The sequence below is a fragment of the Zootoca vivipara genome, chromosome 13, assembly GCF_965207765.1.
Source record: "Zootoca vivipara chromosome 13, rZooViv2.hap1.1, whole genome shotgun sequence".
Lineage (NCBI taxonomy): Eukaryota > Metazoa > Chordata > Lepidosauria > Squamata > Lacertidae > Zootoca > Zootoca vivipara.
The window spans coordinates 50,413,906-50,427,869 of record NC_142596.1 but is presented as its reverse complement, the minus strand read 5'-3'; the positions used below and the strand labels follow the sequence as shown (position 1 = coordinate 50,427,869).

General features: G+C 45.1%; 1 protein-coding gene and 1 pseudogene across 2 annotated transcripts in view; both read left to right on the top strand.

The window, feature by feature from the left end:
* MAD1L1 (mitotic arrest deficient 1 like 1) overlaps positions 1-13,964 on the top strand; it is a 482,869-nt gene that overhangs the window by 54,931 nt on the left and 413,974 nt on the right. The gene's annotated exons all lie outside the window — the stretch shown is intronic.
* On the top strand, positions 211-1,383 carry LOC148683722 (creatine kinase B-type pseudogene; annotated as a pseudogene).

Sequence of the window (13,964 nt, the reverse complement as noted above, 5' to 3'; positions counted from 1 at the left end):
CCGCTAGCAGACAGAAGACTTGAGGCTTCGCTTCTTGGAGGTAAGCTGACGTCCAAAATGGCTCCCGCGACTCTTCACTCCGCTGGCTCTCAGGGGCTCTACTGATTCCCTGGGCAGCGGAGGAATCGCGAACCGGAGCTCTGCTGGACCTGCGCCCCCGAGACGCTCTTCCCGGGGTTCTTTCGGGGAATCCGCTCGCCCTGCGGATTCCCCCCCCCCTCCGCGATGCCAGGGACCTCGGAGCTCGAGGTCCCTGCGTCTTCTAGCTGGTGCGGCGGACCGGAAGTCTCTCTGGCAACCTGTTTTGAATCACCGGGGTGGACAACCCAGGGCACCCGTACATTATGACAGTAGGATGTGTAGTCAGTGATGAGGAATGCTACAACTTGTATAAGGAACTCCTTGACCCCATTATTGAAGACCGACATGGAGGCTAGAAGCCTACAGACTAGCACAATTCTGATAACTTGCAGGGTGGCGACGATCTGGACCCCAACTACGTCCTGGGCTCACGTGTCCAAACTGGTAGGAGCACCCGTGGCTTCTGCCTGCTGCCTCATTACAGCTGGGGAGAGAGGCTGTATTGAGAAGCTGCCCGTGGAAGCTTTGGCTAGCCTGGAAGGGGACCTGAACGGGAGGTACTATGCTCTGAAAAACATGACAGATGCGGAACAGCAGCAGCTCATTGATGATCACTTCCTCTTTGACAAGCCGGTCTCTCTTCTGCTGTTAGCCTCCGGATTGGCATGTGACTGGCCTGATGGCAGGGGCATCTGGCACAATGACAACAAGACATTCCTTGTGTGGATCAACAAGGAAGATCACCTTAGAGTTATTTCTATGCAGAAAGGTGGAAATATGAAGGAAGTTTCCACCCACTTCTGTACTGGGCTAACACAGATTGAAAACTGCTTCAAATCCAAAAACTACGAATTCATGTGGAACCCTCACCTGGGCTACATCTTGACCTTTCCATCCAACCTCAGCACAGGCCTCCGTGCCGGAGTGCACATTAAGCTACCCAACCTTGGCAAGCATGAGAAATTTGGCAATGTCCTCAAGAAGCTGAGGCTGCAGAAACGGGGCACAGGTGGTGTGGACACATCTGCGATGTGAGGCATGTTTGATGTCTCTAACGCCGGCCGCCTTGGGTTCTCCGAGGTGGAGATGTTACAGATGGTGGTTGATGGGGTGAAGCTGCTGATCGAAATGGAGAAATGCCTTGAGAAAGGCCAGTGTATTGACAACCTCATCCCAGCTCAGAAATGAAAAGAACTTTAACGCTCCAGCTCTCCCCCATGCTTCTTCCTAACTTATTGGATAATTAAGGAAAAAAAATAAAATAAAAATGCTCCAATCAAAATCCTGGAGTCGAAAGAGAAATTCCCACTTAGTAACACTTGTAGAAAGTCTTCCATCCATATGTGTGAGAGTTTTTTGATGGCTGAAATGTCACAGAGAAAATGAAATAAAACAGCTAGTAGCCATTGATGGATTTGAAAGACAATTCATGGAGATAAGGCTGTCTTAGTTAGTGACCATCACAACATGTTGTGGTTGGGAATCCCATAGTTTTATCTGCCTTTAATCTTCCAGTGTTCAGCTTTGTTGAATGACCCCAGGTTCTAAGAACCAGCAGTTCTTGCAGCATAGGAACCTGTCGTTATGCCTTGTCAGAGTATTTTAAAAAATGCATTGTTTCATAATATTAGTTAATATTATATAAAAAATGAATACTGTAAACGTCAAATTGGGCAGCTGGAATGGCTTGCTAGTCAAATGTAAAATCAAAGTTATAATTAACTTTTTTTCCTGAAGACTATTCCCAGGGAGTGCATATGCAAGCAGCTCTTCAGGCATGTTAAAATTAATACGATAACACTCCACACCCCCAGTCTAAATTATGTAAAGGAAGTTCATGCTATTGAGTTGTCACATCTTGAAATATTTATAGATGTTCTAATAAAAATAAATTCTAACTAAAGCTTTGCATTTTTTTTAATATAACATTTAAACTGCCCTTTGTGTACTTGATTTCCCTCCCCCCCTTACAAAGTAGTTCAGTACAATTACTTTTGGCCATTGGTAGCGGTGGGGGAAATTGAGATGTTGATTCAGCACAAAACATTGACATGACATACTTTTTCGGTGTATTAACATGTAAGTGAAATAAACATGACAAATGAGATCTCAGTTAATTTAGGGCAGCCAAAAACTTTCTGGAAAATCCATATTACATTTTTTGTTGCAACAAACTAACACAGCTGCCCTTTCTGCAAGTTTTTATTAGGGTCCTAATCTGTCAGCCAGTTAAACAATTCAGTTTAAGCATTGTGTACAAAAATTGGTAATCAGATAAATGTATCTGCTTATCACTGCAAAGTCTGTATATTGGATTATTAAAACATATTCCTGCCCTCCTCCTCCTCCTCCTTCTTCTTCTTCTTCTTCTTCTTCGATCACTTGTAGCCGAGTAAGATTGTCTTTCATGAACACGGTCTTTAACAGTGAGTCTATAAGTGACTGTGGAGTAAGATTGGTAGTACAATAGCTTTGTAAACAAGCATTTTGGTTTCCCTACAAATGTCCCAGTCTTCAAACACTCTGCACTTCAATTGGGAGAAAGCTGCAGTCGCAGAGCTCAGGCGATGCTGGGTTTCGGCATCAATTTCGGCCCTTCTGGAAAGATAACTGCCCAGGTGGGAAAAGTGATCAATACTTTCCAGCGTTACACCATTCAGTTGGATTTGTGGTGCTGCAGTCGGGTTGTTTTGTGCTTGTTGGTGCAGCACTCTGGTCTTTTGAATGTTGAACAATTGGCCAAGCTTTTTGTAAGCTTCTGCGAAGATATTTAGGATGGCTTGGAGGTCATCCTCTGAGTGTGCACACATTACATAGTCATCAACATACCGTGTTTCCCCTATTTTAAGACGTAGTCATAAAATAAGCCGTAGCAGGCTTTTAAAGCATTTGCGAAATATAAGACATACCCCGAAAATAAGACATACCGCCAAGCGCCCCAGCACGCCGGCCACGGCAGGAGGAGGAGGAGGCCTGCTGGGTCGGCGCCCGGAACGGCTGCTGCAGTGCTACGCCACGCTGAAGGAGAGTGCCGAGCCAGCAGCAGCAGCGCCGGCCACAGGAGGAGGAGGCAGGCACCCGGAACCAGCAGCTGCTGCAGTGCCGACAAAGTGTGCAGCAGCGCCGCGCACCCCAGCGGCAGTGCTGTCCTCATCCTCCCACTGCTGCTGCTGGGCCAGGCGGAGGTGAGGCCGCTGCTTGCCCCTGGGGGCTGCGGAGGAAGCCGGGCGAGGACAGCTGGGCAGAAGCAGCAGGAGAAGGAGGAGGAGGAGGAGGAGGACAGCGCTGCTGCTGGGTCCCGCTGGCTCGGGGCGCACAGCGCTGCTGCACACTTTGTTGGTGCTGCAGCAGCCGCTGGTTCCAGGCACCTGCCTCCTACTCCCACTGCTGCTGGCCGGCTGGGCTCCGGCTGTCCCTGCCCAGCCTCCTCCACAGCCCGCAGGGGCGAGCAGTGGCCTCGCCTCTGCCTGGCCCGGCTGGCTGTCCTCCGAATCCGGGCTCAGGGTCAGGCCATCAGAGACCTCCAGCCACTCGGAACTCAGCGCTGCCATGGCCGCCATCGCCTGCCTCGCCGGCACCCGAAAGGGCCTGGCAGGGCAGAGGCAGGGGAGGAGCAAGAGTTGCTGCTTCTGGAGCTGAGGCTTCCGGCGAGCCTTTCAAAAAGGTGTGGGGGGAGGCCTCGGCCTCCCCCAAGGGGTCTAAATTGCTTAATAAAAGATTGCTTAATAATAATAAAAATAAGACACCCCCGAAAATAAGCCACAGGCTTATTTTTTTTGAGGAAAATAAATATAAGATGGTCTCTTAAAATAGGGAAAACACGAATGCATGTCCACCTGAGAGCATGGCTGCCATGTTAGGTGAGACCCACTCCTCCCATAATGAAGATGGCGGTTGGAGGAAAGCAGCCTAGTTAACCTCGTCTGCCTTCAATCAAGATTTTAAGTAGTTTTTAGTCCTCCTGGATCTTAATCTCACAGGATTACAAAAGTTTCCAAGCCTAGGAAGTTTTGACTCTGTTTCCAGAGGAAGAAAACCTGCTGTGAGCTTTAACCGAGTGAGTAAGAGTGTTTAAAAGTAAACCTCTGGGATAATAGCCTATATCACAGCCTGATAAGGATTCCGGGAAGTGTTGGGGGTGACTAACGGAGTTCCTGCCCTTCCTTTGAGGTCTTACTAAAACCTCCCGATACACCCTTGGAACCTAGCCAAAACTTGTCAAAACTCTCCAGGGAACTCCTCCGAACAAGGATAAAACAACCTAATCTGGCTAAACTCAAAGGGGATGGTGCTCACCAGGCAGAACTACAAAGAACTTGGAATCCCCCTTATGCAAACGGCTGACCACCCCACAAGGGGGAAGCAGGCTAAAATCCCATATTATTTTAAACCCATAGCAGACAATGCTAAAAGCTTGGAGAACCCGCTCATTCACAAGTGGTCCATTGACCACACCTGGCATGGGAAGGACATGGAGACAAACAAAGGAGGGGAGGGAGTTGATTTAGCAACTGAGCTAAAATTAGCAACTGCAGAAAATGATGGCCTAGAGGTCCAACAAGAACGGGATCAGGAGTCACAAGGGGGTAATCTAATAATTAGGACAACTGAGCCCACCCAGTCATCAACACCCAGAGAGAAGGTGGGGCCCCCTACCTGGACTGCATCAGAAGAGTGGGAGAATAACACGAGAGCACAACATCTGGACGTGGATAGCTATTATTATGTCCTATCAGGCCTATATAAAGACTTGCTAAAGGAACATCAGATACAGATAAGCAAAGAACTGGGCCCTATTAAAGACTTCCTTTCTGAATGTTTGGGTTTGCTCACCTCTTTGGTGGAGCTAACGACGAGAAATGAAGACTCTCAACCCTACAAAGTAGTCAGCAACTTGCCAAATGGAAATAAAACTGCCTGATGTGGGAAACAGAAAATCAACTAGAACTAAATCAGGACAGGAGAGAAAAATACCTGCCTCCAAGTATTCCTCCTTAAAGGAGAAGTGCCCTAAGAACAAGGGAAAGAAACCCAAGAATATTAAAACTGGACGAAAGGCAAAGCTATATACACGGACTAGGACAATGAACTTTTCGAAACTTTTTAAACTTTTGGAATGCTCCAATACAAAGATTCCTACCAACCTTTTAATAGCCCAAGATAAGAGCCAAAGCCAAAGCCCTAGCACAGGGGTTCCCAACAAAATTTTCTCGAGGACCCCTCATCGAGCCGCTATTGTGACAAGGACCCCCATTAATTCCTAATCCTAAAATTAAAAAGTGAGAGCCAAATTAAGAGTCTTTTTATATTTTATATTTATACGTTTTTTACAGTTACAACAGAGTACTCCATCAGTATACAGTTAGTTTTAATTTTCAGTTCTTAATGAGATGAGTTAAATCTGTCCTTTGAGTCCATTATTTCTGAAATATTAGGTTCCAAACTTGAAACTTTCACTCTGAAATCCGACCGCATGTCGAGCCGATTCCTATATTTGTTTTTCATGAAACACAGGGAAGAAAATGCTTGCTCACACCGATATGTGGTTGCAAATGGAAGGATCTTTTTCATTGCCTTATCTCCAAGTTTCTTGTAGTCCTTGCGGCATACAGCAGAACTACTGCCTCTTTCTAATTCTAGTTTTGCGCTAGACTCTGCTCATGCTGGAAGTGGCCAAAACAAAAAATCTGTTATCATACGAAATATATTTAATATATTTTTTATTCTAATAGGATCTTGAGGACCCCCCTGGCATAGCTCGCGGACCCCTGGGGGTCCCCGGACCACCTGTTGGGAACCACTGCCCTAGCAGACTAAAAAACCATCAAGGGGCTAGGTCACAATACTTACCGGTAGCAGAACAGCAACCGCCCCCTAGTGGAACCTCAGAAAAACCAAAGGAATTCTTGGATCCAAAACAAGAAACTTGCAAAAAGTTAATCCGAAATAACCAGAATTTAATCCTAAACAAACAAAAACTGGTCATCTTTCCTTTGCTCATTCCCAGAGGCCTCCCTACGCTTGCACAGCAGAGAACTTACACTCTCAAGAAAATTGATTTAGTTATGAGAGGTCTAGTTTCAGCAGGAAACATTATCAATGTTGAATTTCTACCTTTTGATAATGACCGAAACAGAGCCGTGGTGACATTTAAGGATTGGCCCACAACCAAACTGATTTTAGCCAACAAGGATAAGCTCAAAAGAGCTGGACTGTGGCCGACACGTCTGTTCGAAGATTTCGGCAGCCCTTCACCCCTTATGGAAACTCGCAGGTGTGATAGGGAAAATATAAAACTGGTAAAGTATACCAACGCCGATAACTGTATGCCGCTTCAATCAGAGGCAGAAAAAGACGGTACACAAACAGCTAAGCACCAAAAAATTACACCACGGCCCATTGAATCAGAGGAAGATACCAACAACGAGTATGAGCAGCGCTTCATAGCCTCCCTGGAGCAAATACAACAATCCCAGGATGCGTTAATAGCAAGACTATCAACTATAAGAAAAGCCATACCTCTCCTAGTCTTGCCTGCTCCTTTGGAATTTAACCTCGCAACACACACTACAAAACCACTAACCAATGAGGAATGGACATTAAGTCGATTTTTGTCCCCAGAGGAAATGGGCTCTACAGCACCCCCCACAATACCCCAAACAATAATGCACCAAGTCGAAATAGCTGTACCAACGGTCGGGAATGGCTCAATCTTCGTGGATAATTTAGGATCACTAGATGTTATACAGGCGGAAGATTGAAAGACGGGCACGGCGATAGGAGGTCCTGCTGGAAAAACCCAAATACCAAATCATCCCCTAATATAAAGGGTTCTGTTATTTCACCCCATTTCAATATAAATATACCTGATCTTACCATCCTAAAGAATCATTGGCCACTAGCCCTAGACAGTTCCCAAAATTCAAAAATTCAAGACCTATCCAATATTATAGACACCCTTTCCTGGCCCCTACCTCCTGCGAAATCACCAGATAAGCATTATGTCGCACTGCTAGAGGATGGGCATCAGATAGTACAGGATATGGGAAAGAGGACTGAAGCCACAATAAGCCCAATAACGATACCTTCTATGAGTGAAAACTCAGCACGGAATACAACAATAATGCCAGAAGCGGAAAAAGAAGGGACAAGAGCTCCTATAGTTTTATCTCATATCCCAAGCATTAGACAGACGGCTGACCAGCATACTCTTCAATTTATCTCGTGGAATATGGCAGGTTGGAATAGGACCAGGAATGTGGAGTGTTCTGATTTTTTATCAAAATTTGATATAATACTTCTTCAGGAAACTTGGGCCACAGAAGACGTGCACCTTAGTGGATTTAACTCGTATGGGATACGGGCCCTAGCCGGGACCAGACAGGGTAGGGCCAAAGGGGGCATAGTCACCCTGGTCTCTACCGCACTGCAGGCGGATATCATGCCACTACCAGCATGCCAACAAATAGCTCTAGCAATCAGCCTACAATATAAGGAGCTCGCATTGCTAATAATTAATGTATATCTACCGCCGCAGTATCTAAAGGATGACATCAAATCAACTTGGACCGTATTAGAACAATATATATCCGATCTAACCCTAACCCTACCCAACTTCCAAGTAATAATTGGGGGCGACTTCAGTGCTAGGATGGCAAAGTCTGATGACTCACTGTACAATAAATATCAGCTACTCCCTCCTGACGTGGCCCAAGATCTTCCTAACAAGCTCCTGAATAGGAACTGCAAGGATACCAAGGCAAACTCGGCAGGTCTACACCTGGCAATGACAACATACAAATTGAACCTTTATATTGTAAATGGTTCCTTTCCATCCGATTACCCCGGTGAATACACCCACCTCTCTGGGAACAGAGCCTCTATTTTGGACTACTTTGCCATCTCGGGGGCCTTACTGGCAAAGTTGGAAAATTTCAGGGTACTCCCATATATCGACAGTGATCACCTTCCAATTTATCTCCAGATGACTGTTAATATGCCTAGGCTTACCCCAGAGACATGTCTCGCAACAACTCAACGACCACAAATGGAAATCAAACGCAGGAAAAAGTGGACAGAAAGACTAGACTTCCAACTAAAGCAAGTCCTTGCCAACAAACCTAATATTAGGCTAAGACAGCAAATGATGTCAACAAGACAAGAACATAACCCAGTAAGAGCCTATGAATCCTTGGTACGTGAACTATTACCCTACTTAGGTAGTGATGTTTCACGCACCGCAAAAATCAATGCTCCGATTTTCCGCCCCTGGTTCGACATCGATTGTATTATGGCCAAAGAAGCCCTTATGAGGGCATATTCAAACTTTAAAGCTAATAAATCAATAACATCAAACATGGCCACCATGCAAATTTATGAACTTAAAAAGCACTATAAAAGTATCTTAAAACAGAAAAAGAAAGAGGCAATGATGGCTATGTGGGCCCGGCTCATTCAAGCAACGAAAGAGAAAAATTGGTCACTATTTTGGAAAATGGTGTCCAGCAGCAAGTGCAGTCCTACAATGCCCGAACAACTAATTTCACCTGTGGAGTGGGAGCGTCACTTCAGGCAAATGTATGAAAGCTCAGACTGCGTAGAGATGTGGGACACATCTATTATGTTGGATCTCCCAAGCTGGAACCCGGTCAGCACGACGGATATCCAGTCACTACTATCCAGATCTAGAACAGGGAAAGCACCAGGTGAAGATTTAATTCCGCTTGAGCTCATTAAGGAAAACAAAGAGTGGTGGTGCCCGGCCTTGGCATCCCTGTTCACATACATCGACAAGACGGGCCACGTTCCAAAAGATTGGGGGATGGCCATAATAATCCCCATCTACAAAAAAGGAAGCAAGTCAGACCCAGGCAATTATAGACCCATTAGCCTACTTAACATTGTGAGCAAATTGTATGCCCTGCACCTCAAAGATAAACTGCTAGACTGGCTTGAGATGGAATCCTTAATAGCAGATGAACAGGCAGGCTTCCGAAAAGGGCGAGCCACTGTTGACCATTGTTTGATCCTCCAACATCTTGTAGGAAAGTATAAAGCCAATAAATCTTCTGCAACATATGCAGCTTTCATCAACTTAAAGATGGCTTTCGACTCTATTTCAAGAACCAAACTCTGGGAGAAGCTAAAATCTTCTTCAATAGATCAACGCCTTTTTCATCTGATAAGACTATTATACACGAACACCTATCTTCGGATCCGCTGTTCCCCCCAGGGCCAACTAACACAACGGATACCAACTCAGCGAGGTGTCAAACAGGGTTGTGTGCTAGCTCCTCTTCTGTTCAACTACTATATAAATGACATTGTATCAAAAGTAAAAGGGCCACAGTTTCACTCTCCTAAATTGGCAGATAAACACATATCTATTCTTCTATACGCGGATGATGCTCTGGTCTTATCGAGGACCCCAATTGGGCTACGGAGGGCACTATGATCATTAGCGGAATACTGTACAGAAGCCCATCTCACTATCAATTATCAAAAGACAAAAATAATGTCTTTCGCCAAACGCCCTAAGAACCATACATGGAGCATAAGCGGCCAGAAAATCGAACAGGTCCACTGCCTAAAATATCTAGGCGTCGTCTTTCACGATAAAGGGCTAAAGAAAGCCCACTTAATATAGTCAGTAACAGCAGCCCACAAATCTTCTACAGCTATTCTAAGCTTTCTTAGAACAAAGGGGGGACAGTATATTCCTGCGGCTTTAAAACTGTATGAAGCTAAGGTGATGGCCCAGCTGCTTTTTGGGGCCAACCTTAACATCCCGCCACCTAATCTGACGACAGCTGAAAGAGTGCAGTCCAAATTCCTTAGAGCGGCCTTACAAATGCCCCCGTGTGTGTCAAACGGGGCCTGATCTCTGTGGAGGCCAGAGTGTGGATGCAGGCTTGTAATCTATGGCTGAAACTTAACATGAATCCTCAGGGCCTACTTCTGTTGCTAGTGAAAGATAACTATCAATCCCTCTGGAGCAAGACCATAGTGAATAAGATGCTGAGTATAGGCCTCAATCCATCCAGCCTTATGTCACATGATCTTAATACAGCAAAGACCCTTATTAAACAGAGGATTATAGATATAGAAAGACAGAAGGATTTAAGTAAAGTACCTCACTTTCTAATTGAGGAGGAAAGGAGATACTTGGCCCGCCCAGCCAGATATTTATTCCACCTGGAAATACCCTCTCATAGAAGAGCATTCACTTTGGCCCGTAACCGCATAATGCCTTCAGCAGTTCTCCAAGGGAAGTACAAACGGATCCCTTTATGTGAGAGATGCTGCCTGTGCGGATCAGGAGAAATGGAATCTATCGGCCATATACTTCTGCGATGCTGCTTCTACGAGGAGGTGCGAGGCGAGCTTATCCACACTATACTGGCAGAGCTACCTGGACGCTCGGATAATTTCTATATAGAGTGGCTTCTTTCCGACGCTAACCCTAATGTGTCAGCGAAGGTAGCCAAATTCTGTGCTAGAGCCATAAAAATTCGGTCCAATCTAATTAGCAGTGTCCAAATATCCTCAGAACATCTTCAGGACTAGCTAAAGAGGATCCAGTGATATTAACTGCTGCAGTCTACCTCCCTAAGTAGTAATACTCCTTTTAATTAGTTTTATTTTAACCAATTGTTAAAACTTATGCTTATTGTCTATTTTTAGATATTCTTGTTTTCTTTTATTGTTTCTATGTATCGCATATTTATGTGTGCTGGTCAAGAACCGTAATAATAAAAAAATAAATAAAAAATAGGGAAAACACGGTACTGAAGCTCTATGACAGAAGTTGTGGTAACCTTACTCTGTTTTCAGCCTACTCAAATTAAAGAGCTTTCCCTCTGTTCGATATATGATTTCTACTCTGATGGGGAGTTTCCCTTTGACAAAGTGTAGGATCATGGTGATGAAAATAATAAATAGAGTTGGGGCGATAACACAACCCTGTTTAACACCTGAGTCCACTGTGAATGATTCACTTTGAGAGCCATTGTTATCTGCGATTGTTGCTGTCATATTATCTTGGAGGAGCCAATTTTTAGAAGGACAGTCCACAGCAAGCGTCCCCAAACTGCGGACCTCCAGATGTTTTGGCCTACAACTCCCATGATCCCTAGCTAACAGGACCAGTGGTTGGGAAAGATGGGAATTGTAGTCCCAAACATCTGGAGGGCCGAAATTTGGGGATGCCTGGTCCTCAGGGCATACAATTTACAGTGTTGAAGGCCTTAGTCAGGTCAATAAATGCCATAATGCAGGGGTTGGTTTTCCTCTCTGCATTTTTCTTGAAGCTGTTGAGCGGTCAAAATCATGTCCACTGTCCCTCTAGAACAGGGGTCCCCAGACTACGGGCCCGGCGGCCACATATGGCCCCCGAGGCTCTTTTATGCGGCCCCCGGGGACCCCCGCCACCCGCTGCTGCCGCCTGCTCTTACCAGCGCGGCGGGGCTGCCGACTTCCGACCCAGAAAAGCAACGGAAATAGCTTGTGCGCATGTGCAAACATCATTTCCAGTGTACTTCCGGGTTGGAGGGGGCTTCTGCAAATGCGCACAAGCTATTTCCGGTGCTTTCCAGGTCGGGAGTGTGTCAGAAATAGTGTTTGTGCATGGGCGCAGACAGCTGCACGCCTCCGCGCGCGGTCCCCCACCCTCCGGGCCACCACGCAATCGGCGCTGCGGGCATCCGGCCCAAAGCCGGGTAAGTTTGAGGACCCCTGCTCTAGGAGGTCGAAAATCATTTTGAAATTCAGATATTGTTAGGAGACAGTTTGCTAAGATCCTTGCAAGTATTTTAACAACCACAACTAATAAAGAGATGCCTCGATAGTTTCCACAACTGTTCTGTCACCTTTTAAAAAGAGCTTGATAATTTTGGTATCCCTAAGTCTGCTGGGATCTTCTTTCTCTCCCAGATTTTTTCAATGAGCTTGTGAAGTATAAATTCAGTTCCACCCACTTTGAAGACTTCGGCAAGTATCCCATCAGGTTTACTGGCTTTGTTGTTTTTATTTGGGTAACTCTCCCAGATTTGGAGATACTGCAAGCTCATCTCTAATTTGTGAGAGGACCACAGCTACAGGGGAGTTGCGGTTAAGGAGATGTTGATAATGTTTTTTCCAGCACAGTGCAATAGCTTCTTTATCTTTTAGAAGTGTGGTACTGTCTGTTGAGCATAGGGGGCATATGTCATGATTTTTTGGCCCATAGATGGTCTTTGTGGTGTCAAAGAAACTCTGTGCATCATGAGTGTCGGCTAAGTGCTGGATCTCTTGAGCTTTTTTAATCCACCAGGTGTTCTTTAGATCTCTGGTTCTTTCAACCTCAGCCTTAGCATTGGCATAGGTTTTTTCCTTAGTGGCACAGTTTCGAAAGGCCTTCCTTTTCTTGCCAATAATGAGTTCAATCTCACTGTCATTCTCATCAAACCACTCCTGGTGTTTCTTGATCCAATAGTTTGTTCACAGGCTGCAATAATGGATGTTTTTAGCTTGGTCCAGTGTTCCTCGATGTTGTCAGGGAACTCCAAAAGCAGATGGTCCTTAAAAGTCATTTGGAAGCAATACGGCTTAACAGGATCTTGAAGGACTTGAATGTTCATTTTGCGCCTTGGTTTCTTTCCTTGAAGCCTGCATTGAGGTATGATCTTGATAGCCATTGTGGAGCGTATTAATTGGTGATCTGTCCAGCAGTCGTTGACACTTGTCATGTAAGGAGCACATCACAACGATCTTCAGCTCGGACAATTACATAGTCTAAGAGGTGCCAGTGGTTCGACCAAGGGTGCCTCCATTATGTTTTCTATTACTTTGTTGTTGAAAAAGTGTGTTGATAATGAAGAAGTGTGCATGCACACGAAAGCTCATACCAATGACAAACTTAGTTGGTGCTGCTGGAAGGAATTTTTAAATTTTGTTTCGACTACATCAGACCAAGACGGCTACCTACCTGTGTTGATAATAATAAGGTTGTGTGCTGCACATATAGTCAAAAGTAAGATATCTTTAAAATAATTGCATACATATCTATCTCTTTGCTGAACACTGTGCTGCAATTGACTTTTGCATATGTAGAAAATGGGCTCTCTCTGCCTGTGCATCTGTTTCCAGTGTGCCTTCAGCTAACATTTTTAATTAGATGTACTTGAATCCCTGCACTTCTGACCCTTGAGTTGGAGAAACACAATTTGACGAAGGCAATTAAATCTTTCCAACCTTCCTTTATCCTCTTTCACTTACAGTAAATTATTTTATTCCTATTATACTCCATCTGTTAATTATACACCCGTTTTCAGTTTTTAATGCTTAAGTCCATAACATAATGGTCAAGAATTCTTTCCTGTCTTGTAAAGGAAAGGCCTCAGGAAAGGGTTGTTTGGGGGGGGGTGCATGTCTGTTGAAAGGTTTGTTAATTGCCTTCTCTTGCCATGGTTGGGATGGACTAGCTTGGTACCATTTGGAGATAGTAGCACAAGGAAGAGATGGAATATTAGGAAGGTGACAGCTCTCCTACCTTGGTAGCACTGTGGAGTTGAGGAGAAATTGAGTCCCTCAAGTGAAGTCTTGCTGCATCTGCTGCTACTTCTTTCCTTTATTCTGGGCTAGCCTGGAAGGGCTACTGGGCAGCATGGGGAAATAATTCCACAAGCTCCACAGAGAGTGGAAGCGGGCCTGTTAGACTGACTAGGATGTGAGCCTCACCAGGGAGAGAAAGTAGAACTTACCCTTTTGCCCCATAATGCATAGAGGCAGGCGCATACATAGACTTTCACATAACAGGTAGCACTTTTTGAGAGCCTTGCTGTTGATATTATTTGCTTTCAGCTTATACCTCTCATGGTAGTATATCCAGCAAGTCTTTGAGTCCT